Genomic DNA, 25,066 nt, shown 5'->3' with positions numbered 1-25,066 from the left:
TTCAGCCTTGTCCCGAATTCGACTGAATTGAAGTTGGTCACACTACTCATGCTATATATATCCTTAATTCGTTGTAAGATTGATTACGGATGTGTAGCATATGCATCTGCCAGCAAAACAACGTTATAACCTTTGCTTACTCTACATAACACCTCCCTAAGGAGTATACTTAGAGCATACAGAACAACTCCGATAAATTAGCCTAGTAAAATAAAAAAAATCAAAATGTAATTCCGTACAGGTTAGAACTAATTTTATATCAAAATTGAGGTGAAAACAGAAGATATTTTTAAAAAAGTGTTCAAATCGTATGAGGGGACCATTGTTTAAATAATTAAAAATGGGTCATTTTTGCAAAATATTGACTTTTTTAACTGCTGATGTAATTTACATTTTAATGAAGGTCTTTGAGATTTTTGTCTGCAAAGTTGAAGAATAATTTTTTTACATAAGACTTACTAAATTAAATTTGATCCCTATTTATTTAAATAATTATATATAAAATTTAAAAATCAAATTTACAAAAAAAATTTTTTGCGTTTCAAATAAGCACTATAAATTATTTTATTTAACAGGACAAGTTGCGCTATATTTAATACTTTAATAACGTCGCGGGATATTTTGAAATGCCATTGCGATAATCGGGATCCTGGAATTTTTTTATTAATTCCAAATTTTTTTGTAGTTTTTTCTTCTTCTTTTTTCTTCCTTATAGTAAAAAATATAGTGAACTATTTGAAATTTGATATATATGAAATTTAGTATATTATGTACTAAAATTTTGAAAATCGAAAATTTGCCATAACTATTCCGAATTTTAACTTAACACTTTGATATTGCATGAAAAGTAGAGACAAACAATTCATATAATACAAAAGAAAAGGTCAAAACATAATCAATTAGTATACACTTTATTTAATTTGTTTATCCCACGGAGCTTTTTTGCAATGTTATTGTTCAAGAAATGATAAATAAAAATGAAAATCATAAATAATTTGAATAACCTTGTTAATATTAAAAGTGGACGAAGTCCACTTTGTTATTTGTAAAGCTGACATTTTTTTACACAAATTATCACAAAAATATCCTATGTCAGTTCGGGTCAAAGTCAGCCAACAGCTACTTTGTTTATAACAACTAAGGAATCTAACCAGCGCCATTTTGAAATTCAAGGTATATAGTTTATGTGTAAAAGTTTGAGTAAATTTTGAACTTCAACACAGCGGTTAATGAAGCTTTAAAAATGACGTCCTAAACGAAATGGGGGTTGGTGGAGGGGAATTATTAAAATCCGTTATCTCAAAAAATTAAATTTATTTTTCAAACAGGGGTTGGTGATAGAATGGTGAAAATTAAGGGTTGTGTGTATTTTTTTATGCTACATCATATAAAATTACGGTAGATAATCTTGTCCAAGAAAATAAAAAAAAAAATGTCAGGAGGTCAACCCCCCTTATAAATTTTACGTATGAAAAATAGATTCCTATTCTCAGTCCTAGAGGATATACGTGTAAAATTTCATAAAAATTGGTCAATCCGTTTCGGAGGAGTATGACATGATGAGGATGCAACACTGTTACAGGAGAATTTTATATTTACAGAAGTACCTGTAAATAAAATAAAAAAAGCTAACTTTGACCGTACTTAACCTAGTCAAAACTTTTTTAACAAATTCTTGTAAAATTACCAGCTTTTCAAATCCCAAGTAGGTTTTGTCTACAGTCAATATTAACAAAGTTATTCTTAAGATTTTTTTAAATACTTTGGAAATATAACTATTCTTCTTTCATGTGGTCTCGACAGAATTGCTGTCTCGTTATTATTTTCTGAGCAATAACATTGCAAAATGTTATGGCTCGCTCTGTGGGAAAAACAAATTGAACAAAATTTAAACTAATCGAGGAATCGTCTTAAAATTTTTTGTGTATTATAAGGACTGTTTGACTCCATTTATGATGCAATATTAAAGTCTGAAGTTTATTTTCGCAAAAGTTATAGCAAATTGTTTATTTGCGAAATTTTAATCTTATTTTTCAATTTCAGAAGCAACAAATGATCGAACCAAAATTGAAAAACTGCCATTCTAAACCTTTGCCCATCTACTACAAGCTGAATAGTTTAAGTAATATTTTTTTAATTACGCTATTTTTACCTGTAGCGATTTAAACGGAAAAACTGCCATTTTTGACCCTCATTTGTTAATAACTATTATTTTCGTCCAAATTGTGACGGACATTTTTTTATTTATAATGTATTAGGCATATTATTGGACACGAAAAATAACTGTACGGAAATGTTATTTCCTTACTGTAAGGAGTATTTTTTCCTAACAACAGATTTAGAACAAATTTATTAAGAACAACTTTATTTTCAATAATTTCAACACATTTTAAAATATTCCGAAACCAAAAATGTAATAGTAATTTTGCTTTCTAAAATTATTACAATCACAGAAAACACGAGAAAACACCAAAACTATTGACAATTCAATATTTTTGTTTCTATAGTTACAAAATCTGTATTAATTTGGTGGCATCACGAATATTTGAGTCAAAATAATAATATGTCTATTTGAAAATTTCAACATGTTTATTTTAATATGTATAATTTACATGTTCGATTTTCGGAAAAATAGTATGTATACCTTGTAGGAAAAGTCACATTCCCGGACTCAGTATTGCCTTGTCTCAGCTTGCGCCTCGACGGCAATCTTTACATTATCCGGGAATATTAAGCTTTTCCTACTAGATACACAATGTACTTTTTCCAAATTCTATTGTTGTTTTTTAGGTAGTAGTCGATTAAATCTCCCTCGAAGTAATAGTAAACTCTAGTTTATTTGTCAGTAAAGTCTTAACTAAAATTTAGTAATTAAGAACCACTTAATTCAATAAAAACTAAAAACAAAAATGTAAAAGCATATCTAGCGGAAAATTTGCCCTCTTTTGCATTTAAATTAAAGTTTATATTCACTGGTAATTACCATACTTAGTTTATACTCAAGAATATACCATAGAGAACATATATATTTGCTTTTATTTCCAGAGTATGTTATAAACTCCAACATCTAAAAGCGTATTCTTGTCGCACTACATAAATACACACAGAGTCAAAAGTTTACACAAACACAAACTTCTCCTAAAATGTCAACGAATTCAACTCAACAGTTGCACCCTTTTCAGAAAAGAAGGGTGACGGCATAAAACATCCCTCGCTCTTTCGTTGATACACAAACCCTCCAAACGTTGTTGGTTTCCTGTGTGAAGTGATGTCGAAGAGTTTCCTTCTTTTTCCTCAAGTTTTTCCGCTCTTAGAATATAGTCCAAAACTTGGCGTTCATCCTTTTTATTATCTGCCTTGGTTTATGAAGGATAAGTCGGATATGGTCCTGTCAATGCCAGGATTAGTACTTTTTATTGAAAGTTGAAGGGGAGATATTCGCATTATTAAAGAAACCGTTTCGGAAAATGTTAATGTCAGCTTCAACAGTTTGCATATAAACATGCAATTAAATGGTGACTTATCCAAAATTTAATATTATTTTTAGCTATATCTAATTTATGTTTAAAAACTAAACAACAGATATTATAAAAATAATTTTTAATTTTACGCCATTCAATAGGGACAAAAATATGAAAACATATTTTGTAAGAAATTGAAGATTTCAAAAGGTACTTTTGGGTAGCAGAAATACGATTTCAGGGAAAAATATATCTTGTTTCCTTTTCGTCATAGAAAGTTCTGTCTTTTCTGGAAACTGTGTTTCTTTCATAGACATAATAAGACTAGACAAGGAATCCTGAACAAAATAGTGTAACGAGGAGCAGTCGATCGGTGGTTTATCTATCTCCCGTTACCGTGCGATTACTTGCGTATGACAGACGAAGATATCTAGACCATTATCTTGACAGACAGATAATCTGGCGAAGATATATAGTGAATATTGGCGTAAGACGTATTGGATTTTGACAATAGCTATGAGTCATGCAGTTCTGAAGCTTTAGTACACAAGTTTACGTGAAATTTTCAAGGTCATAGCTCTTGTCAAAATTGATTACCTATACACCTCCATTCACAGAGCGAATCATACGTTACCTAGCCCATTCTTATATCTGTGATTTTTCACCAGCTTCTCACTGAGCCTTCTTACAAGCGTGTGTCATAAATGTCAAAGTTATTATAAATGTTTATAAGTTAAAAGTCAGCTCTTTTCAAACTATTTTTTATAATAAATTTTGAGTATTAGAGTATTGAACTTTTTAATATACCCTAAAAATTAAGCCTCAAAGACTAATTTATTGCGACAAAATGCATATCATTATGCAATAAATAACAAAGGTATTAACATTTATCAATTACTGAAAAAATAAACAGTAAGATAATTTTGCACTTATCTCGGTCATTTTATTTATTTATGTTTATCTATTTGCATTTTAAAACTCTAAAAATTAAAAAACTTTATAATGTGATTTACAAATATTCCAACCATTTTACTCTACTAAGTTTAAGAGACCCTTTATACGAAAAAATTCTTATCTTCGCTTTTTACAAGAATTCTTAAAAAAAAAAGAAAAGTTACCTGTACGTTTTCACATAATTGTCATCAAATATCCCTCAAATACCATTAAGATATATTAGAACCTTTAAATACCCGTGTAAGATTTTTCGGCTCTTTTTCTTAACTGGGGTAGACCAATCTGTTGTGAAAAGTCATTAATTTCAAGTAAAAATCTGATATAGATATTTGAAGATTCTAAAAGCGAAACAATCTTAAAAAGTGAAAAAAATATTTTTCGCCATAAAAGGTTTCTCAATCATTGTAGAGAAACGGTTCAAGTAAAGGTTATAGATCATAATTTTTTTTTTAATTTTGAGAGTTATACCCAAATCATCGAAACGTTGTTGGTTTCCTGTGTGAAGTGATTTCGAAGAATTTCCTTCTTTTTCCTCAAGTTTTTCGCTCTTAGAATATAGTCCAAAACTTGGCGTTCATCCTTTTTTTTATCTGCCTTGGTTTATGAAGGGTAAGTCGGATATGGTCCTGTTAATGCCAGGATTAGTACTTTTTATTGAAAACTGAAGGGGAGATATTCGCACTATTAAAGAAAACTTCTTCGGAAAATGTTAACGTCAGCTTTAAAAATTTGCATATGTACATGCAATAAAATGGTAACACTCCAAAAGTTTAATATTAGTTTTATTTTTTATCTAATTTACATTTAAAAGTAAACAACAAAGATTACAAAATATAACTTATTCTCTCTTTTTGTTTTACACCCCCTTCTTTTTTTTAAGTACCTATAAATTTTTTAAAAAATTGTCATTTTTTATCCGATTAAAAAAGCCCTATTTGATGATACAGAAAAAACTTACATTTCAATAACTTTGAAATTTTATGTCTCAGGATCTCTTAGTCCCAATCACTGCAGAAATGAAGCTATGTTTTTATTTTCAATGTGTCAGTACACGGCGCAGAAATCGTTTAATTTTCAATATTTTTTTATGAAGATTGTTTTGCTTATACCTCTTTTAATAGTAAATGCTCATGCAAATTTTCAAAACAATTGGTATAGTACTTTTTATTTTAGAAATTCCCAAAAAAGTATATGAATTCCGTACTTTTACACTAGGATAACCCCTTAAAAGAAGAAGAAAGAAGCAAGAAGAAGAAGAAGAAGAAGAAGAAGAAGAAGAATAAAAAGAAGAAGAAGAATTTAAAACAAAAACTGACCTGTTTCAGATTTTCAGTTTCTTCTTGGAAAAATTAATTTATTCCATAATTTTTTATATTATATAAGAACGTAGGTTTAAAACCTAATAATTTAACATTCAGTTTACCTCTCTGACAATCATGCAACCATACCAAAAAACTTCATTTCCACGAATCGTAAAATTTTAATAAATCCTTAAATAATAGCTGCGTAGACTGACAGCTGCTATCCCAAATGTGTAATTTAACAATTACTTATTTATACTGTGCATTATTAAACGAGGCATGCAAAGAGAACATTTCAGTACTGACAGGTTACAATATATATGGAGTAAACCTTATACTAACAATGTAACAAGCGAATACTATTACGTATGTGCATTAGATGATAAAAAGATAATAATGCGAAATATGTTTAATGAATGTATAATGAATTTTAAAAATTATGAAAATTATGTAAATCATTTATAATGAATTTTGACTCACCCATTTCAGAAAAAGACTCACCCATCCATATGTCAACCATCCATTTTGGTCCAAGGGTGTGGATTTTACGGTCCTACCTATTTAGGGTCTGTTTTTCGTTCTCGTCACCAAAACTCCCAAAAATTTCAAAAATTTAAGTCCGACCTTTAAGGTTTCTAAAAGTACTGACCATTAACTTTCCAACGCATTTTTAATTTTGAAAATCGGTTATACCATTCATAAGTTACCGAGCTCAGAAATATGACTCAATTTTTATTTAAAAAAGGGAAAATGTTTGTGGATATGTGTTATAGGTCTGGATCCCCCGTCTGAAAAAAAAGTTGATTAATAGCAAGCTGAAAATTTGTTAATAGCTTAAGGGTGTCTAGTCGGACAAACTTTGATATATGGGAACACTGGAACAGGGGAAGTTTTAATTGTGGAAGAGGTTAAAAATTTGGATCAGTCAGACCACGAAAACGGCACATGTATTTTGTCCGACAGAACAGCCTTAAACTCTCCTAACAGATATTAAACTCTCATGCAAAAATCAGACTGCTATTTATCACCAAATGGGCGTTTTAATGAGTGGAATATGTAGAATATGTCAAATGACAGGAATTATGACAGGTGGTAAATAGCAGTCTCATTTTTGCATGAAAGTTTAATCTCTGTTCGGAGAGTTTAAGTCTGTTCTGTCGGACAAAATAAATTTACCGTTTTCGTGGTCTGACCGTTCCAAATTTTTAAACTGTTCCACAATTAAAACTGCCCCTGTTCCAGTGTTCTCATATATCAAAGTTTACAAAGTTGTACACCCTTAAGCTACTAACAAATTTTCAGCTTGCTATTAATCAACTTTTTTTTCATACGCGGGATCCAGACCTATTATTGTGTTGTCTGGGCTGATTATCGGAGAATAGGCCATTTTTGTGAAAAGTTATTTCTGGAATCGAATTATAAGATCCTATATATTAATAAGATAGGCATGCAAAGTCCTCAGATAGTGTGCTACTATTTTTATAAACAAAATGGCGCCCGAAAATCGTGTTTTTTTCAATTATTGCTCTATAACTCCGAAGATTTTTAAGTTTACAACACAAACACCCAAATAAAAATTAACCGTGAATAAATTCTGCATAGAGACGTGTTTTTCCCGATCTGCTTCGACGAAAATTTTCCTCGGAAAATGCGGTTTTCCCAACAAAATCTTTAATTTTCAAAGAAAGTTTTAGATAAGTAATTATCTACCAATAATTAAATAATTTGGTGACTTAAAAGCCTTCTTGGTTTAGATTATAGTTTCAGAAGCTGGTGAAAATTAAACTAATATTTTAGCAACAATTCAATTGTTAATTAATAATTTACGGTCGCAATAATAACCAAAATAATAATGATACACTGATCAAACTTTGAAATCTTATAAAGATGAGATGCTATTTAACATTTTGTCGACAAAATATATTTTTTTTTGAAAAATCTTTAAATGTTTAAAAAAAATAGTTATAAACAAATTAACGTTTCTCAGAAAGTTTTTATTATATTATAATTTTAAAAAATTGCTAAAATCCGCATTTCAAATATCTTGAAAATGAATGCTTTAAAACTTTTTTGCAACCATTTGTAAAAAAGTTATGAAACAGCAAATTAAACATACGATTACTACGGTGTTTATAATTTTTTTTAATTCTTTCAAAGCGTAGAAGTGAGTTTAAAGTACAAGCTAATTACTTACAAAAAAATATCGATTATCAGTTTAATGGTTATATTTTAATTAAAGATTATAAATATATTTTTTTGTAATTTACACGCGTGAAAGTGAACTAATACAGTACTGTAGCTAAAATTTTCACTCGGAGGGACGACCGGCCGCGCAACGTACACTTTTAATAAATAATGTATGTTAGTCGCTTCGAGTGAACATTTTAGCTCCGACTCAGTATCAGGCCTACTTTTGCGCTAAAAATTACAAAAAAAATATTTTTAATCTTTGATTAAAATATAACCATTGCACTAATTTTTGACATTTTTGTGAGTAATTAGTTTGTACCATCGACTCACATTTAAGAATTGAAACAATTAAAACAAATTATAAACAACGGAGAAATCATATATTTATTTTGCTGTTTCATAACTTTTTTGCAAATGGTTGAAAAATTTTTTTAAAGCATTCATTTTCAAGACCTATGAAATACGCATTTTAATTATTTTTTAAAATTAGAATATAATAAACCATTTCTGAGAAATGTTAATGTGTTTATAACAATTTTATTTTAAACATTTAAAGATTATGCAAAAAAATGAAAAAATTTATATTTTGTCGACAAAATATTAAAAAGGCATCACACCTTCATAATCTTTCTAAGTTTGATCAATGTCTCATGATTATTTTGGGTGTTATTGCGACTGTAAACTGTTAATTAACAATTGAATTGTTGCTAAAATATTCGTTTCATTTTCACCGGCTTCTGAATTTTTAATCTATACCAAGAAAGCTTTTATTTCACCAAGCTATATAATCATTGATAAATAATTACTGGTCCAAAAAATGTATTTGAAAATTCGAGATTTTGTTGGGAAAACCCACATTTTCCGAGAAAAATTTTCGTCAGAGCAAATCGGAAAAAACTTGCCTTTATGTAGAATTAAATTGGGGTGAATTTTTATTTGAGTGTTTTTGGTGTAAAGCTAAAATCTTCGGAGTTATATTATAGAGCAATAATTGAAAAAAATACGATTTGTCGGCGCCATTTTGTTTATAAAAAAAGTAGCACACGATCTGCGGACTTTGCATACCTATATTAATAATATATAGGATCTTATAATTCGATTCCAGCAATAAAATTGCTGGTAAATAACCTTTCTTTGTACTTTACTAATTAGACCAACGTATTATAACTATTTTTTTTTCAAAATTTAAAGATTATGCAAAAAAAAGAAAAATGTATATTTTGTCGATAAAATATTAAATAAGCATCTCATCTTTATAATTTTTATAAGTTTGATCAATGTATCATTATTATTTTGGTTATTATTGCGATCGTAAGTTGTTAATTAACAATTGAATTATTGTTAAAATATTCGTTTAATTGTCACCGGCTTCTGGAATTACAATCTATACCAAGAAAGCTTTGATGTCACTAAGTTACTTAATTATAGATTAATAATTACTTACCAAAAACTTTATTTGAAAATTAGAGTTTTTGTTAGGAAAACCCGCATTTTCCGAGGAAAATTTTCGTCGGAGCAAATCGTGAAAAACAGATCTCTATTCAAAATTTAATTGCGGTGAATTTTTATTTGGGTGTTTTTGTTGTAAAGTTAAAATCTTCGGAGTTATAGAGCAATAATTGAAAAAAATACGATTTGTCGGCGCCATTTTGTTTATACAAACAGTAGCACACTATCTGCGGACTTTGCATACCTATATTATTAATATATAGGATCTTATAATTCGATTCCAGCAATAACATTGCTGGTAAATAACTTTTCCATGAATTTTGCTAATTAGCCCAGAGTATATTAATTTGTCAATCAAAGATATAATAAAAACTTTATTTTTTTTTTTAATATAACGCGGGCACGTAAGTTTGATACACCCTGTATATTGATTTGTAACTATTTATTATAAGTTAGTTTTTAAGCAGTGGGTTTATCCTTAATGAGTTGCTTTGTTACGAGCGAGGCCAAAAGCCACAGTTAATTATTATATTTAGAAAAATAAGGTAGAGAAAGTTGGAATTTTAAGTCTCTTTGTTTAAGCCCCAAGTAAATTTGTAGAATTCCCGAAAAGTAATTATCATAAGTAGAAGTAATTGTTTAGAAGGATGCATGGGTTTTTCGAATGAAAAAGTGGAATGGGTATGAGAGAAGGTTGAATGTGCAGATAGTTTGGAAAAGGAGATTATTATGTGACCGGCATCGGAGAAGAGCAGTCAAAGTTTTCGTGAATAGTTCAGAAGCAACTACCAGTGGTTGTTAGATAGTGAAGAGTGTAGCTGAAAAATGGAACGAGAGACAGGTCAAATTGAGAAAAAATACCTCTTTGATTCTGTAAAGCCCAAGGGAAAGAATATTATTGTGAGAAAGAGAGGAGAGAATTTTGGAGTTTTTTTAACGAGTACTGGTCAAAAGAGGCCTGGCTCGTGTTTTGGAGAATTAGTTGCTGGTATGCTGCTGGATTGATGCTGAGAACGGAGAGGGCTTTGATGGGTAGCCTAACATAATCAACAAGAAAGAGCTGTTTGGGTCAAGAGGAGACATCATTGTGTTTGAATCAAAAAATCAGTCAATAATTTATGTGATAAATTTTCTTTATGTTCAGAAGTTAATTTTTTTGAGTAAAAGCATATGAGCTAAGATTCCAATATTTCAAAATTTTAATAGGAAGTATAAGTAGTTTTGCGAATACCTAAATTTGTTTGTTTAGTTTGTTTTATCAATGTTATCAAGAACAAACCGATAAATATTTGTTAAATTAAAATTAATTTATGTGGTAAGAGTTTCATTGGGACAGTTATGCCCAAAGGATTTAATTGATAAATTTTCAGAGTATTGCTTTTGATAATAAAAGATATTTGTATGTGCTTATTTTATGATATTTCTATTTATTTCCTTTTCCTATTTCATCCCGATAAGGATCAATTAAGAGCTACTGAAACCACGAGAAAGGATAAGTATAACCTAAGATACTTTAGTTATTTTTTTTTTGTATGATAAAAAGGCACCCTGAGATTTTCTTAAATTTTGTGTATGATTTGCGACAATTGACTAATTAATTAAATAAATACTAATTAAAATTAAAGTAAGAGAAAGCTGATCATAACAGTATGTATGTGTGTGGAAAAGTTAAACCGATCTGAATTTTTTTCTGTGTTTAAAGAGGGGGTCAGGGCCGATTCAGAACCGGTGTAGTTTGTGACTTTTGACCACCCATAAACCAGCTATAGGACTTGGTTGGTACACTGGGCATATTTTTTGGTGGTATAATATATCATCGGTTCAAGAAGAGACTTTAAAACCGCAAATTCTCCAAATCAATAGGTTTGAGGTAAGCTTTCGAATGGTTTTCAAGCCGTCAGGGTCAGACATACACGCGGCTCAGTATAGCAAAAAAACTGAAAAACTGAACTTTGTAAATTTTGGTTTTTCGACAATTACTCAAAATTTCAACCTACGAATTGCGCCAATAACTAAGGATTTGTAGAAAAGCTCTAGGTGCATCTAACGGTGTATACCGCACATCCGGGAAAAATCGACTTTTTAAGTTATAGCCTTCATAAGTATGATCAAATCTATTTCCTATGGGAAGAAACGGTTTTTCAAGCTCAATAATTCCTGTAATAATTTCAGTTATCATACTTGACCTTAGGAGCATTAGATACTACTTGTCAATACGTTTGAAACTCATGTTTAGTGATCAAAATCGGTTAAGCCGTTTAGAAGTTATTAAGCTACAAAACTATAATCCAATTAACCATTATCCCCGAAATAGTTTATGTAGTTGTAGTGGTTATGATGCTAAATTTGATCAGGAAACGGGCAATCTGAGTTTATTTGCCGGCCATCTTAATATTTTTTTGTTTCAATCTATTTCGAATAGAAAAAAATCTAGTGTACATACATTCGATGTACACTAGATTATTTTTGGAAGATAATGCGATAAAGGCGACCATTTATAAAGCTTAACGTGTAGGCCTAATCAAGAAACATTACAGTCAACTTAATACATTAAATTTATAAATTACTTTGAAAAACTCCTGATACAAGAATAAAAAACCGCTAAACGCCGTAAAAATGAGTGGCGCATACAATATTCCAGCTACAAAAGATCTGGTATGAATAATACGTGACCCGAAAATGTATTTTAATTTTGATGCAAAATAAAATTCTAGTTTTATTCTTTCTTATTCTTAATATATTTTTTTTCAATATATTTCGAATAGAAAAAAAATCTAGTGTACATACATTCGATGTACACTAGATTATTTTTGGAAGGTAATGCGATAAAGGCGACCATTTATAAAGCTTAACGTGTAGGCCTAATCGAGAAACATTACATTTAACTTAATACATTTAATTTATAAATGACTTTGAAAAACTCCTGATACAAGAATAAAAAACCGCTAAACGCCGTAAAAATGAGTGGCGCATACAATATTCCAGCTAAAAAAGATCTGATATGAATAATACGTGGCCCGAAAATGTATTTTACGTTTGATGCAAAATAAAATTCTAGTTTTATTCTTTCTTATTCTTAATATATTTTTTTCAATATATTTCGAAGAGAAAAAAAATCTAGTGTACATGCATTCGATGTACACTAGATTATTTTTGGACGGTAATGCGATAAAGGCGACCATTTATAAAGCTTAACGTGTAGGCCTAATCGAGAAACATTACATTTAACTTAATACATTTAATTTATAAGTGACTTTGGAAAACTCCTGATACAAGAATAAAAAACCGCTAAACGCCGTAAAAATGAGTGGCGCATACAATATTCCAGCTAAAAAAGATCTGATATGAATAATACGTGGCCTGAAAATGTATTTTACGTTTGATGCAAAATAAAATTCTAGTTTTATTCTTTCTTATTCTTAATATATTTTTTTCAATCTATTTCGAATAGAAAAAAAATCTAGTGTACATGCATTCGATGTACACTAGATTATTTTTGGACGGTAATGCGATAAAGACGACCATTTATAAAGCTTAACGTGTAGGCCTAATCGAGAAACATTACATTTAACTTAATACATTTAATTTATAAGTGACTTTGAAAAACTCCTGATACAAGAATAAAAAACCGCTAAACGCCGTAAAAATGAGTGGCGCATACAATATTCCAGCTAAAAAAGATCTGATATGAATAATACGTGTCCCGAAAATGTATTTTAATTTTGATGCAAAATAAAATTCTAGTTTTATTTTAAAATATTTTTTTCATAATGTTTGCTAAATTTGAAGTAAACGCGCCACAAAAGAGTTTCAAAATTCAAACTGTATCAAAGTTACTCTTTTGTGGCGCGTTTTACTTCAAATTAAGCAAATATTATGGGAAAATATTTTAAAATAAAACTAGAGTTTTAGTTTGAATCAAAATTCAAATATATTTTCGCGCCACGTATTATTTATATCAGATCCTTTGTAGCTGGCATATTGTATGTGCCACTCATTTTTATGTTTAAAAACCGTTTAGCGGTTTTTTATTCTTGTATAAGTACATATTAAGTATATAAGTATATAAGTATATAAGTATATAAGTATATAAGTATATAAGTATATAAGTATATAAAGTTTACTATTTAATAAATTTACAAACGACCTGCTAGTTTTCACAATTAAAATCACGTTACACAATTAAAACTTCCCCTGTTCCAGCGTTCCCATACGTCAAAATTTGTCCGACTAGACACCGTTAAACTATTAACAAATTTTCAGGTTGCTAAACAAACTTTTCGTTGGTACGCGGGATCCATGATCCACGTTACACAATTAAAACTTCCCCTGTTCCAGCGTTCCCATTCGTCAACATTTGTCCGACTAGACACCGTGAAACTATTAACAAATTTTCAGGTTGCTAAACAAACTTTTCGTTGGTACGCGGGATCCATGCCTGATACCTTACCAGATTAAAATGTCGATTTGCATATACCCGTATACAGGGTGTAACAAAAATACAGGTCATAAATTAAAGTACATATTCTGGGACCAAAAATAGTTCGAATGAACCTAACTTACCTTAGTACAAATATGCACATAAAAAAGTTACAGCCCTTTGAAGTTACAAAATGAAAATCGATTTTCGCGAATATATCGAAAACTATTATAGATTTTTCATTGAAAATAGGCATGTGGCATTCTTATGGCAGGAACATCTTAAAGAAAAATTATAGTGAAATTTGTGCACCCCCTAAAAGTTTTATGGAGTTTTGTTCCCTTAAACCCCCCCAAACTTTTGTGTACGTGCCAATTAATTTATTATTGTGGTATCATTAGTTAAATTCAATATTTTCAAAATTTTTTTGCCTCTTAATATTTTTTCAATACGGCAGTTTTTATCGAGATGCGGCTTCTTTTTTGATACGTTTACATACAAAATTTGTGGGGGTTTTGTCCCTTTAAACCCCCCAAATGTTTGTGTACGTTCCAATTAAACTATTACTGCGGTACCATTAGTTAAACACAGTCTTTATAAAACTTTTTTGCCTCTTTGTATTTTTTAGATAAGGTACTTTTTATCGAGATGTGGCGTCTTTTTTAATATGATTCAAAATATACCTAAAAATGTAAATCATAAATACATTTTCATATTATTACAAAGTGTCCATAATCGTACTTAATCATATATACAAATATGTGATGGATTTGACAAATATTAAAAAACTAATTTTTCGAAAAAGTATTAAGAGGCAAAAAAGTTTTTAAAACATTGTGTTTAACTGATGGTACTATAATAATAATTAAATTAGAACGTATACAAAAGTTTGGGGGGTTTAAAGGAACAAAACCCCCATAAAATTTTTGAGAGGTTTCCAAATTCTACTATAATTTTTTCTTAAGATACTACTGCGATAATAATGCCACATGTCCAATTTCAATAAAAAAGCTTTAATAGTTTTCGATATATTGGGAAAAATCGATTTTCATTTTATAACTTCAAAGGGCTGTAACTTTTTTTATGTGCACATTTGTACTAAGGTAAGTTAGGTTCAATCGAACTATTTTTGGTCCCAGAATATGCGAATAAATTTATGACCTGTATTTTTGTTACACCCTGTATATCTACTTATAGTCAGTCAATAATATCGATCTTTGGATATGGACCTCCCTGATTCTACCTGATGCACTTTTTGCATCTATTTCGATACAGTATGTTATTTTATTTCATCGGACCGACTAAGTTATTATTAGAGAGCGGAATATATGCAAAGTGCATATATATATGCATATATTGCATATTTTCTGACAACAAACACAACATTGCATATTTAAGCTAAACACGATTTATTTTGCATATTTTAAAAATAAATTATATAAAAGTTTAAAATTTTCCTCTCTTAGTTGGAATTTTATAACTTCGATATGAACGAGCTCGTTATTTATCTATCTATCGCTCATCTGGACTTTATTAGCGTAGCAAGTCGTAGGTACCTACCTGCTTTTAAGGGTCTAATAATTATTTTGTCAGTTTCCGGCCAACATTTGTTTAAAGTAAACGTTGTATCGTATTTAGTGTTTTTGAAGTGATTGGTATATATTAAATCTAAATATGTCTACCATTCAAAAAAGTGCTTGGATAAAGTGTTTTCCCGAGTTAAAGCTAAGTGGAGACAAAGTATTTTGCAAGGCCTGTTCCAAAATCGTAAGTTACATTCATTTTCACCTTTCATTTTTTAAATGAGGAACTCACAAACAAAAGCATCATGTCCCACAAAAGAAATTTTTCTGGAAAGAGTGTTTTTATTCGACAAATTCGCTTTTACTTCTACAGGGTGTCCAGAAACTCTACCTACAAACGAAGACAGGAAATTCCTCAGGTAATTTTAAAACAATTTACCCCAATTCACCTAGTCCGAAAATGCTTCCTAAGGGAGCTAGAGCTCTTTGAAGATGGCGTCATGTAATTAGTTTTTCTTAAATACCTCCAGAACGCTTCTATTTAGAAAAACGAAAATTGGTATACATATTTACTTTCCAGAAATGAATCGATTCCATCCATTGTGAATTTCTAGTACCGGCCATAGGCGTCCGTTTTGGGTAGGGTAACGGTTATTTTATCTCATAACTTTTTTGTCTTTAACTGTTAAGCATTTGTGACACTGGATTATTAAATTGTGAGGTATTCTAGTACTAAAAGGTACTCTTGCTTTAAGTCTGTAGGACACACCGTTTTCTAGAAAAATCAATTTGAAAGTTTTTCGTTTTGTGGAATTTGAAAAAAATTGAAAAAAATTTTCAAAAAAAAAAACGATGTATTTTACTAACTTACAGCAAGAGTAACTTTTAGTACTTGAATACCTCATAATCTAATAATCTAGTGTCAAAGATGTTTAAAAATTCAAGACAAAAAAGTTATGATATAAAATAACTGTTGACCTACCCAAAACGGGCGCCTATGACCGGTATTAGAAATTCGCAATTAATGAAATGGATTCATCTCTGGAGTATAAATAAATGTACCAGATTTCGTCTTTCTAAATAGATCTTTTTGAAAATTTTTTTTTGAAATTCAAAGAACGAAAAATTTTCAAATCAATTTTTCTCGAAAACTGTGTATCCTATCGACTTATAGAAAGAGTAACTTTTAGTACTAGAATACCTCACAATTTATTATTCCAGAGTCAAAAATCCTTAAAAATTAAAGACAAAAAAGTTATGCGATAAAATAACCGTTGCCCTACCCAAAACGGACGCCTATGATCGGTACTAAAAATTCGCAATGGATGGAATAGATTTATCTCTGGAAGGTAAATACGCGTACCAATTTCTGTTTTTCTAAATAGAAGCGTTCTGGAGGTATTTAAGAAAAACTCATTACAAGACGCCATCTTCAAAGAGCTATAGCTCCCTTAGGAAGCATTTTCGGACTAACTGAATTGGGTTAAATTGTCTTAAAATTATCTGAAGAATCTTCTGTCTTCGTTTGTCGGTAGAGTTTCTGGACACCCTGTATAAAGACGGACATAGAGAGAAGCATCAAAATACAAAAATACATCAAATTGTAGACAATTCCGCTTTTGTTCTTCAGCTTAAGTAACGTACTTTGTTCTTTAAGTAACATACAAATTGCTAAAGAACTTATGTTCATAAAAGTTAATTTTAGTTTTTTACCAGATCTAATAGTCATTAGAACAAAGGAATTTACAATTAAGTGATTCGGTTAATCTTGTTAACACTTTTTCTGCTCATTGTCAAAAAATTCCCGGAATTACATGGATTACAATTAGAAATAAATTAAAAAATGTTTTAGAAAAAAATGAGGGCTTCGATTGTTTGAGGAAAGTTGTACGTATTTTTGAAGGCAACTTTTCTGAAGATCTTACGACTTAATATATTGTTTTATTTTTGAGTATTTTTAATATGCATTTGCATATTTAGACAAATTTAGAAAAAATACCAGCATATTTGTAGTAAAAGTAATGCATATATGCGCATATTTTGGTAATGTTGTGTTGCATATATTCCGCTCTCTAGTTATTATCTTCTTATTTGGAGTTTATGCTTCCAAGGGCTCCAACGCATTTTTTATCTTGCATTTATCTTATTCCGTCGGTCATCTTTCTGTCTTACGGTATGCCCAGCAAATTTTTATTTAAGTTTTGCTACACGAGTTGAGACGTCTTTTACTTTGGATCTATGTACTATGAATCCAACTATATCTTCTCCTATCTGAGAGCTCGATGTTTAGCAACTGTCTTTCCTTTCATCATTTTACCTTTTCGATATATGTTTTATATTGTCCGTGGTAAATGTCCAAAGACATTTGAAAATAAGGACAGGTAGTGCCCGCTGAACAAAAACCTTCGCTTTTAGGTATTGATCCTTAGGATTTCCCTAACAGGGAATATCAGTGTTTTAGGCAGCTTTGTATATGAGTTTTTTAGACAGGAGTTTGTTAGCTTAATACTTACATGGTAGAACATAATATTGTTCTGAAGCTATTTCTTTGTGGAATTTATGTAATTTACGATTCTAAATAAGAAATAAGCCACAATTTAACTTTTATTGACGTTTCGATTGCAACTCGGACGTCGTTATCAAAATACAAAATATTACTGGCAAAATTATATTACAATTACAAAATATGATGGTGATGACTTCGCAGAAGTCATCGCCGGATTTCAAAATATATGTTATTGCAGTAATATTTTGTATTTTGATAACGGCGACCGAGTTGGAAGTCGAAACGTCAATAAAATCATTTTTTTTTTAAATCACAAGTTAAATTGTGGCTTATTTCCCATTTATAATAATAAATTATAGAACATGATAGTATATCTATTTGCAATAATTATGATTCGCCTTTTTATTTCCTCTGATGTGTGTCTATTGGGGTTAACCGATATCCCTAGACTATGAACTCTTTGGACACTTCGAAGTTTTGGTTATTGACAATTAGACAATTTCCACAATTAAAATCACGTTCCACAGTTAAAACTTCCTCTGTTCCAGTGTTCCCGTACATCAAAGTTTGTCCGACTAGATAATCTTAGGATCTCCTGACCAGAGACACATTACAATGCCGATAAACGTTATCAAAAGGCAAATTACCAAAAATACACAAGGTCCTTCTCAGGACCCAACGACTAGAAAACTCGGACCGATGCTCCGAGTTTGTCACTTAAATGTAGAAGGCATAAGCTATTCAAAGAGCCAGTACTTATCAAAATTTTTAAAAGATAACAACATCGATCTGGTCGCTTTACAGGAAACACACTGCGAAACGGAAGAACAACTGCGAAAAAGGGGAAAAATACCTGGCTTTGAACTACTGGGTGCCACGTACCATCGATCATATGGCACAGCAACGTACGTTAAACAAAACATAGAAAACGCCGTCCTTGTTTCTACGTGTACTAAGGATGAAATTCATAATATTGTTGTAAAAATTGGAAGCATCACCGTCACTAACACTTACAAACCACCAGCTATATTCTGGCCAGCTCAAGTCATTCACACACATCCTCACCCGTCAATATACGTGGGGGACTACAACAGTGACCATGAACAGTGGAAATATAAACACTGCAACAACAATGGGAACGCACTAGTAAAATGGGCGGAGGACGAACATCTCTTACTTAAGTTTGATGCTAAAGACCGACCTACATTTATGTCAGCAGCACGGAAAAAGGGGTACAACCCTGATCTATGTTTTGTCTCTACTAATAGGAGCGGGCAACCTCTATCAGTCTCACGAAAAGTAATGGACGACTTTCCACACAGTCAACACCGCCCAGTAATCATAGAGGCAGGAACCCAAATTCCTATAATCACATCCATCCCTCGCCCACGGTGGAATCTGAAGAAAGCTAAGTGCAGTAGGTTTTCTACAGAACTGGACAAGAATCTAGGATGGATACCCCCTACCGGCAGAAATTACAAAAGATTCGCTGGAGCTGTAATAAGCACGGCCAAAAAGCATATACCAAGAGGCTATCGAAAAGAATACATTCCCGGTTGGTCCCATAATAGTGAAGAACTGTACCAAAATTTCCTTGAAAGTGGCGATCAAGAAATAGCAGATGAACGTCTACATAGCCTAGATACAAAAAAAATGGACCTAAACTGTAGAAAGTCTTAATTTTCAAACATCAAGCAGGCAAGCAGAACTCCTATAACAAGGAACAAAAGAACAATTAACCCAAACACTATTGCCTCACATCTGGTATCAACATCTAGAGCACCGAAAGACAAGCCACATACAACCAAGGTAAAACGGGAGCTCAAAACTTTAAAATTCCAATCTACAGACACCGAATACTCCCGCCTTTTCACTTCCGAAGAAGTCACTATTGCTCTCAAGGATGTAAAGCCAGGTAAAGCCCCAGGTTTTGACAATGTTGACAATATAGCCCACTTTTTCACGGACATCATGAAGACCGGTATCATACCACAGGAACTCAAACGCTCGAAGGTCATTGCCATATTAAAACCAGGGAAACCAAATGATAACAACCCTAAGAATTACAGACCAATAGCCCTACTATCGGTTACGTTTAAGCTTATAGAGCGCCTTATCTACAATAGAATTAGCACAAAGCTGCTTGAAACAATACCGGTTGATCAGGCAGGTTTCCGACCCAAAAGTAGCTGCGCAGATCAGGTTCTTTCACTTACCACATTTATCGAGGCAGGGTTCAAGTGAAAACTTAAAACTGCAGCCGCATTCATAGACCTAACAGCGGCCTACGATACAGTCTGGAGAGAAGGCATGATATACAAGCTCCTCCGTACAATCCCCTGTAAATCCTCCGCTCGAATAATCAACAGAATGCTAGCCGAGAGAACGATTCAAGTGGTCATGGGATCTGACATCAGCACCCCAAGGAAACTGAAAAATGGACTGCCTCAGGGATCTGTCTTGGCTCCTCTTCTCTTTAGCCTATACATCTCTGATATACCAGAAACCAGATGAAGAAAGTTTGGTTACGCCGATGACTGGGTCCTTGCAACAAGGTGTAAGTCATTTGAAGAAACAGAAGAAATCCTCACGGCGGACTTACACATGGTGGGAAAATATTTCCATAAATGGAGGCTCCAACCAAACGCTACGAAAACAGAGGTTTCCAGTTTCCACCTAAATAACAAGCTTGCAGGAAGAATACTCAATATTCAGTTCGAAAACACCACACTCGCCTACAATAAAACACCAAAGTACCTTGGGGTGACTCTTGACAGAACCCTATCATTCAAGGAACGTCTGACAAAAACAGCGGAAAAACTTAAATCCAGAAACAATATCATCCAGAAGCTGAGCGGCGCAACATGGGGAGCATCGGCTTCCACTTTGAGATCATCTGCCTTGGGCCTAGTCTTTTCAACTGCGGAATACTGCTCTTCAGCATGGCTTAACAGCCCACATATACACAAAGTAGATGTCTAATTGAATAATACAATGAGAATGATTGCTGGAGTTATCAAATCCACCCCTACGCAATGGCTCCCAGTACTGAGCCACATTCCACCACCCAAACTACGACGCATACACGCACTCACTAGTGAGTACAGAAAGATAGTAGGTAACGAGAACCTGCCAATCCATCAAGATATAGATGCCGCCAACGGTAACCGTCTACGCTCCAGACGACCACCAATAAAAACAGCAAAGGTTGCTGTGGAGGGTGAGTTCAATTTAACGACAACCTGGACTCGAGAATGGATGGAACAACAAAATAGCAACTTACCCTGCATCACACAAAAACCACCAGGCTTTGACTTACCACACAACACATGGTCTATGCTGAACCGAATCAGAGCCCAACACGGCAGATGTGGTTACATGATGCACAAATGGGGTAAACGACCATCTCCACTCTGTGACTGTGGACAACCACAAACCATCTATCACATCACAGAACAGTGTCCCACAAGATTATATCATGGCAGGTCAGAGGATTTCCTGATGGCGACTCCAGAGTCGATAGACTATGTAAATAAGTTAGATGTGCGTTTGTGAACCTATGTATTGTCTTATACAAAATATATGTAAATGTAAATGTGTCAGGTGCCATACGCTAAATAAATAAAATGTCCGACTAGACACCGTTAAGCTATTAACAAATTTTCAGTTTGCTAATAATGAACTTTTTTTTGGGTACGCGGGATCCAGGCCTATAATAAAAAGTCTACAACTCCTACAAAATTCATTAATTTACGGATCTGATTCAGATTTGTGTGTAGTAATTAAATTACCTAAACGAGTATTGCTGCAGTGTGTAAAATTCGGAATTATTTTTAATTGGAGTTCGAAAGGTAGTAAATAGAAATATGTTTTTCCGATTCAGAATATTAGCATTGAAAAGCAAGTCTCGTATAATAAAATAAATCAATCGAATTACAAACAGTGCAAAAAATATTGGAAATAACTCCTTCTAACTGGAAATTGCAAAATTCTGAGTTGATTGAATCACTATTCAGTGATCTGAATTTTGCAAATATCTGCTAAAAAATTCCAACGTTTTTTTGATTTTACGGTTCTCAATTATCAAATTAAATCAAAATTGATTTGATGTCTTTGTTTTTGTGTAATAAAATATTATACACACAACAGGAACAAGGAATAGGATAATATTACTTAACTTAATTAAATTTATTTACTATAATCCAACAATCAACATATAAAAAATCAGAAGTGCCAAAATCGAAAAACCAACTAGAGTATTTATTCGAAAGACTTTACGAGGTAATAGTCCAGAGAAATAAGGTTTTTGTTGGGATACGTGACCAGCCAGGTTGCAAATGGGTTTTTCGAGTAATAATACCTAATACATTATAAATACAAAAATGCCCTTCACAGTTCGAACGAGAATTTTATTTATTAACAAATAAGGGCCAAAAATGGCAGTTTTCTCGTTTAAATCGCTACAGGTAAAAATGGGGTAATTAAATATCTTATTTAGAGGATTTATCTTTTAGTAGATGAGCAAAAGTTTAAAATGGTAATTTTGAATTTTGGTGCGATCATTTTTTGCTTCGGAAATTGCAAAATAAGACTAAACTTTCGAAAATAAAAAAATTGCTATAACTTTTGCAACAATGAACTTAAGACTTTGTTATTGCACGAAAAGTTGAATCAAACAGTACGTACAATGCACAAAAATTTCAAGACGATTCGTCAATTAACTTAAATTTTATTCAATATATCTATCCCAGCGAGTTTTTTTTGCAATGTTATTGTTCAGAAAATAATAATGAAACAGCAATTCTGTGGAAACCACATTAAAGAAGAATACTTATATGTTCAAAGTATTTTAAAAATAAATAAAAAGTCATTTTTATCATTCCGAGAATATTTTAATATAGTAGTCATGTTTGGCTTAAAAAAAATTGAATAGCTTTGTTAATATTGATTGTATAGTAAATCTACTTTGGGATTTGAAGAGCTGGTATTTCTACACGAATTTAAAGAAAAAACTTTTTGCCTAGGTTAATTATGGTCAAAGTTAGCTACTTTTATTCTTTAATTCACAGTTACTTCTAATATACATAAAATCCTCCTGTAAAATTGTTAGTTACCATACTTCTCCGAAACGGCTTGACCGATTTTTATGAAATTTTGCACGTATATTAGGGCAGTCCGTGAGGGTATTTGGCTCCGAATTCCATCCTACTACATCGATTTACTTGATATTTTCACAGTAAGTAGGGAATAGCTCAAGAAACAAAGTCTAGCCTATGCCGATGTGCGCTTTTATCTTGGGGGTGGTTCCCACCCCTTATCGGGGGTGAAAAATGTTTTGGTTAAAATAGCCACGAAAAAGCTAGAGAACCTAATTTTAAGCAAAAACTGTTCTATGGTTACTTTTTAAAAACTCAATACTTTTTGAGTTATTCGTGGTTGAAAATTAGCCATTTTCATTGAAAAATGACACCTTTTCAGACAGATTTTTGCGAATACCTTAAAAACTATGCATCTAACAATAAAACGATATAAAATATTTTTGTAGATTATAAAAAAACAAAGAGATTGTTTTTTGCTGCATGCTCAAATCGGTGTATTCAACTTGAAATAACAGCGAAACTGTCGATTTTAGGTGTACAATGATACTAATAACTTTCGTAGTGCTTGAAAAACATTTAAAATGAGCAACACTAATTGTAGATTACATGCAAACTAAGCGAGATATTCTGCAAAAAAGTTAATGACTAATGTATTTTAAGAAGGAATGAGAAGTATATTTAACCCCTCATCCATCAGAATTTAAATACATCGCTTTCCTTTTACAATACTTTTTATTATATTTTTATCTCGATGCTCAAAAAGTTGGGCTGGATTAAAATGAATGGTTTTTGAAAAAAATAAAATCAAATTATAGAGCGCATTTTGCATTAAGCGCATTAAGAAAGTTAAAATGGCAGTCGTTAGATCAGTAGTTAGACCAATCGTGTATAGCAGCGAGACATGGACATTGACGGGGAGACAAAAATCCAGAGTCAATACTATGGAAATGAGGCTCCTGAGGAAAATAGCAAACAGAAAGGGGACAAACAAAATACGAAACGAAACAATCAGACATAACCTAAGACTAGAACCAATCAATAAAAAATAGTAGAGAGACAATTTAGATGGTTCGGGCACGTGTGTAGAATGTCGAACGAGAGACTATCAAAATGAGTGTTAGAAACGAGAGGAAGACCAAGAGTTATGTGGGTAGATGAAATCAGGAAAGAAATCGAGAAGAAAGGATTAACATTGGAAAGTGCAAGAAACACAAGATTGGAAAGCATTGAGACTACACTGCCAAACTCAACTCAACCAGCCTTACACCTAAAGTTAGAAAGGCTTAGGACTAAGTAAGTAACTAAGTAACTTTTTAGTAAGTTTTTATCTTTCATTGAAATAGAAAATGTAATAGATTAATACTAAACTTTTCTCTTCGTTGCTTATTCGATATAATCAAGCATTAATTAATTTATAACGTACGTCCATAATTTACCTATAATTACCTTTAATAGGTAGATACGTAAATTGGAATATGAATAGATGGCTGCACAGAGATCGATACAATGCAAACAAATATCCTTTGTATTCTCCACAACAGGATAAAGGCACATGCAAGGATTGTGGAGCCCTAACATTAGGACATTACCTTGTCTCCATGTGTCCAGCCAGGATATTCGAGGACAATGTAGAGCAAATTCTCGTAAGCGTGCATAGTAAAGAGGCTTAGAGACACTAACTAAGCAATAATTATCTATCTGAATAGGTATTTGCTAAGTCAAGTCTTTTGTTATGTTTGACGGTTACTGATGTTCTATTTATTTGATTATATAGTTAAAAACATACAGTATGGTGCCAACGTTTGGCGTAAATTCGTTATTTCGTAAACTAGTCCATTCTTTCACGGTTTTTGCTCTAAATTTTAAAGAACCGCTTGGTTTGACATGAAATTTGGCATACGTATCGCTTACATGTCAAAGAAAAAAAGTGATATTGTGCCGATGTGTGCTTTTGCCCTGGGGGTGACTTTCACCCCCTCTTGGGGGTGAAAAAATATATGTCCAAAATAAGCCCGGAAATGGGTAAACTGACTAATTTTAAGTAACTTTTGTTCTATAGAGCTTTTTCGTCAAGTCAACACTTTTCGAGTTATTTGCGAGTGAATATGTTCATTTTTCAACAAAATAACCACATTTTTGGACGGTTTTTCGCAAATAACTCAA

This window comes from Diabrotica virgifera, chromosome 4, assembly GCF_917563875.1.
Source record: "Diabrotica virgifera virgifera chromosome 4, PGI_DIABVI_V3a".
NCBI lineage: Eukaryota > Metazoa > Arthropoda > Insecta > Coleoptera > Chrysomelidae > Diabrotica > Diabrotica virgifera.
Note: the sequence above shows the minus strand (reverse complement) of the source record.